The sequence below is a fragment of the Buceros rhinoceros genome, unplaced genomic scaffold (genome assembly GCF_000710305.1).
Source record: "Buceros rhinoceros silvestris isolate BGI_N320 unplaced genomic scaffold, ASM71030v1 scaffold13670, whole genome shotgun sequence".
Lineage (NCBI taxonomy): Eukaryota > Metazoa > Chordata > Aves > Bucerotiformes > Bucerotidae > Buceros > Buceros rhinoceros.
The window spans coordinates 43,202-48,509 of NW_010390268.1; the positions used below are offsets into that span (position 1 = coordinate 43,202).

Sequence of the window (5,308 nt, forward strand, 5' to 3'; positions counted from 1 at the left end):
AGGAATCGCAGGAATTAAACCCCGCCACAGAACACACGTGCTGTTCCTGGCACCTTGCTCAAGGTCTCTCTGCCTCCACTTCCCCATGTGTAAAACAAACAGCAGTGTCAATCTCTCCTGCTAAATGCTTTCAAATCTTTGAGACCTGCAAAAGGCACAGTGGATGAAACATGCAGTTATTAATTCTGCATTGTTGGACAAATACATTCCATGTCCAATCAAAACAATTCTAGGATAAATATGCACAGAGGTCCTGTTGATCCCCATGCCTCCAAGTTCAGAGTATGCCTGTGTATTTCCCGGCGGAAAGCTTCTCATTTTACTGTTCATGGTTTGAAGGTGAAGAAATCTACATTTGAAGGAACAGGAGTGTACATTAAGTCACAGAGATGGAGTCCAGGCTGAGGTCACAAGGCAGCACTATTCAGATAACAGCCTGGGTCTCGATCTGCTCACGCACGCTTCAGATCAGCAGCCAAAGCCGGGGTAGCGTCCTGCATCCACAAAATCCCGTCCCTTTGCTCGTACAGTACTGCAGTTCTACCAGCCGTACCAAACGGGCCATCTGAAGACGATGCGATTCCTACAGGAATCTTCAGGCGATTTCTGGCAGACTCCTGTGCTTTGGGGTATGTAAGAACAGTTTGGTGTCGATATGCTCCTGAGCAATACAAGCAGGATGTAATTTCTCTTCTAGAAAACTAACTTAAACCAGTGAAGACACTGATTTCACAAGAAGGACCAGGAGGTTATTTTTGTTTCTTCTTTTAAGAAAGCAGGCAGAATTTAGAGGAGGTTTTTAAAAATTGGGTTTCACAGCAGAGGTAGCCAGTTGTCTCTTAATCAAAATGCTGATACGAGGTACACAGAAACACTTCGTCAGGCATTTGGAGATCAAATCCTGCAGCCAAGCAGCAATGAGAGCTATTTTAGAAGAGAATTATTTTGCTTCAAGGAGAACAAAGTGGAGATTTTTCTTCTCTGCCAGGGAGTGCCCTAGCTGGCTTACCATCTTCATCTGCAAGAAGTGGGTCACAAGGGGGAAAAGTAAGAGAGTGAGCACTTTATTTATTCTTACTATAAACCCTTTAAGGCATGCCTGAACTTGCCAGAGATCTAACAAATGCAGTTTGCTTCTTAACCTGTATGTGTGCATGTCTGGGAGGAACATAACTGCATGTCTCCCAAAGCATCACAAACAAACCCTGCAACGGTCTTCAGCGGCGGCTGGCTCCCGCATTCCCATGGCCTGGGAGGTTCATTCACCGAGCAGAAGAGCGAGCGATGCGGCAAAGCAGCAGGTTACAGACTACTGTCGCCACAGCAAAGAAATATGTGTGCTGAAGTGCAAAGGACCTGGCGCTGCTCAGGTAAGGAGGGCTGCGGCAGTGCGACGCTGCACTGCATGGTCTGGGGCACTGAAAGCCTGGAGAGGGCTACGACAAAGCTGGCTTTATATCCCCCTGCAGAGCCGCACTGACTCACGCTCCTCTGGCAGTCAAAGAGCTCCTTTCACATGGTGGGGAAGGGTGGGGGGACCGGGATGGGGGCAACACATTCAATCCCCTTGTCCTGCCTTTCCAAAAGAACTACTGGTGCTGCCTGTCCTGCCAGTGCAACGTGACTATAGAAATGTCAGCGAGCTGCAAGTCAGCTTTTTGTTTCCCCAAAGAAAACAGGCAGGCATTCTCATTAGTCCACGTCCCTTTCTCTCACACGCACTGATCCGTATTGGAGTTAACCGAGGCGTGCAGTAATGGTCAAGCCCTCTCCTTGCTCCTACAGCCACTCACCAGGCTTATACTAGGGAGGGACATCCACGCACACCTCTGTCCCTTCATGCCAATGGGAGAGATGCCCCAAGGGAGGGCTTTGGTGTGAGCAGAGATCAGCTCTGAAGTTGCTGCAATTTGGAGTTCTAATTTCTAACCCATCAGGCTTGTAAAGACAAGCCCTTTCCATCCAGCCTCTTGTAACTGCTGGTACTTCCCTGCAGAATTACCCAAACTGGGGCCACACTTTCACCAACAGTGCTCATGAGTTGGGTCATAACGGAAATTCAGTTGCAGAACTAAGACTGCAGTCCTAGAATTAAAATGAAAAGGCTGAAACCACAGTTACCAATAGGGATGCTGGGGGTAACCACTGGATTAATGTTTAACTGAACACAAGTGGTCCTGAAACATCGTTAGTTATGCATTAACATGTGGTGGGAAAACTTCCCCACTCACACACACACCTGACTAATGCCCACGAGATGGAGGGATGATTTATATAAACGAACAGTAGTTTGTATTATTACACATGTCCTAAACTTATTTCATCTTTTAAACATGCTACTGTATTATTTGCCTCCCCCACCCTTTGACAGGAATATGTATGAGCTGACTTTAAAACATCTAAACAAATTCATTATTTCATTCGAGACATCCTGCCCTGATTTGACATCCCAGGATAGGATGAAAAGCCAATTACCATCAAGTTTATTAGCATGGTTTTGTCTGGGTCAGAACGTTTCAGGCTTGTGCTGAACTGACCACAGGGCTGCCTGCACCGTGCCTCAAACACAGCAGGTAAACCAGGAGCCCTGTTCCTGCAACTAGTAGAAGCTGATGGACAGTCAGAGAAGCAGCAAAGTCACATGTTGCAAAAGAAGCTTTGCCTCTCCCATAATATACCAGAAAAAAGCATTCCCTTGTAAAAGCCAAAGAAAGGTACAAAGCCTCATCAGAGGAGCTCCCCAAAAAATCCACCCCGCAGGTCTTGGAATGAAAGCCAAGAAATGAAAGGATTAAAAAAGACAAAAATCATCTGAAGACAAATGAATGACGTAGGTGTCATTGTGCTGAACAAAATGAGCTTTATCAAATAGAACATTATGAGGGCTGATGAGAAGTTATCATTTCACACCTGTCCGAAGGACTGTATCCTGTGTAATGTCATCTGAACTTCAACAGCCCTCTGAGACAAGCCAGTGGGTGTCAGCTTCCACAGCATCAAGAGTGTAAATGACTTGGCCAAGGACACGGAGCAAATTCACCCCCCCAGCATCATCCCCGCTGCCCTGCCACAGGCAGACCGCGCTGCGCTGTGTCCTTGCGATTTGTCGCTCTGCCCCTTCAAAGAACACAAGAGCAAAACTCCTTCTCCAGGGAGTCAAAGGAAACTGGGCAGCTTAAAGAAAAGATAATTGCTTTAACACACCCCCAAACTATTGCAAGAGAGAATCAATTCAAGCTTCACTCCAGAAAAAGTTGTAATTAAAAAGAAAAAAAGAAAAGGCCTTGCTAGAGAGATGCACGGAGGAAGTGAGCAACAAGTGCTGGAGCTTGGGCGCTTTGGGGAGCTCGCACCAGCGGCTGGCCAGCCTGGCGTGGCTCCTCGCCAGCCCTCCTCTCTGGCACACATGAAACAGGAAACTTCAGATATCCAGGACAACCAGTAACAAAAAAAAAAAAAAAAAAGGCAGAGACAACAGCTATATCCAGAGGAAGCTGTTCACTTGGTCCTTCAATTATTTTGTTAGCCGAGGCAAACCAGTAAAAAAAAAAAAAAAAAAAAAAAGGCAGAGACAACAGCTGGCTGTCAGCAGTGGAGCGGAGTGGAGAGGAGCTGAGCGAGGAGCCAGACACCAGGCAGGATGAGGGGCGAGATGACGTGAAAGTTTGAGAAGAGAGAAAGAAAAACAAGAGGAGGAGAAGAAGAGTTTGCGGCGCGGCTGAGGTGAGGGTGAGTTATTGCTGCTGTTCGGTCAGCCGTGGCACCTTACCACGCAGCCAGCTCGCAGTAGCTGGAGCTTTCGTAGCTCTGCACGGCAAACCATGGAGTCGGCCATTGAGCAGAGCTCCAGCCTGAACTGGTTCACAAGGGACACTCAGCAGCAAAGGGGGCGAGAGAAAAGCTTTTAATAGGATTGCAGAGACCTGCGCTGCAGCCGTCCTGCTAACAAAAGGGGCCAGCCCGCAGCTTGCAGGGCTCCCCAGAGCAGGGGGAAGCAGCTCCTTTGCTGATTAGAAAGGCTGACTGCTCGGTTCTCTGTGGCTGTTTTGGAACGTGACCTCAGCTGATAAGCTGGTCTAACACCGGGCATTCTCCTCTGCCACGACTCGATATAGCAGTACTCATGGACACAGGGGACTGAGCGAGTTTTGTCTGTTAGGGAGGAGCTGCCAGCACAGGCGAGTGCATGTGAAACCAAGCGGGTGCCAGCCACAGCATTTCTCCAGAGCTCCTCCCAGATGGAGCTAAGTTTTACCCCCCAAATCCTGAAGCAAACAGAGAGCTTGGAAAACAAACCCTGGTCAAGGAACGAGCATACTGTGCAAGTTAAGCATCTGTGTCCAATAGAAATAAATGGAAAGATTTTACAGCTTCTTACAAGAGCATTAAAAAAAAAAATCAGCTGGTTTATCAGGCACAGATGCTGCTTTACTCAAAAGAGCAGGAGAAACCTCTGCCCTGAGAGCACACGTACATACATAGACACGGTCTGTGGCTTACAGGAACAAGATTGTCAGGTCCAAATGCAGTGAGAAGGGAAGGAAGGGGAAGGGGATCCCCCAAATACACAAAATTATCATTTAGGTTGGAAAAGACCTTTAAGATCATAAGAGTCCAAGCCTTGGTTTGATGTAGAGAGGTCCCACAACCTGTGCTCCCATCTCCGTTTTGCTGCTGAGGACAGGAAGGGGGGCTGGCAAGGAGACTGACTGTGTAAGCCCCTGTTTTCCACCATCTGAAGCCGATTACTCTGTCTGGAAGCTGTTGCAGCTCCCAGCATCGAGCCGGGACCCCGTCTGTTCCAGGAGGCACATGGGCAGCTGGCTGTTTACAAACAGGTAGGGAGAGAGGCAGAAAGCCAATTCTCACAGAAAAATGTCTTCCCGTTCCTACACATGCCTGTAGGGAGGAATGTTAAGGATCGGGTATTTCCACTTCTCTCCATTCTCATTAACTGGAAGGGTGGGCAGGTTTTTCTGACCTGCCTGTTGTACAAACACCAAATTGGAACTGCCGGGGTGAGGAGATCTAGTCGTTAAGACCACACGCCTCCAGTCTAGCCCTAGGTTCAAAGGGAATGGAGGGAAGTTTCCACCCTGCTAATGAAGGGTCACTGGAGGTTGGTTGTTGCAGTTAAGATGGTTTCTCAAGTAAGTATGGGAAAAACAAAGTTTAGGGGGAAAAAAAACAAGGGAGTGAGGGAGGAGCAAGGGGAGAAGGGCAGGGGCGGGAGGGAGGTAGAGAAACACGCCAAGTTTTTCTAGCCAGAAGAAAATCGTGACGGGCTTGGCTGGGGGCTTGTCCAGCC

General features: G+C 48.2%; 1 protein-coding gene across 1 annotated transcript in view; it reads right to left on the minus strand.

Annotated features, from left to right (window-relative positions):
* RECQL5 (RecQ protein-like 5) overlaps window positions 1-5,308 on the minus strand; it is a gene marked incomplete at its 5' end in the record, with an annotated part of 36,227 nt that overhangs the window by 7,732 nt on the left and 23,187 nt on the right. The gene's annotated exons all lie outside the window — the stretch shown is intronic.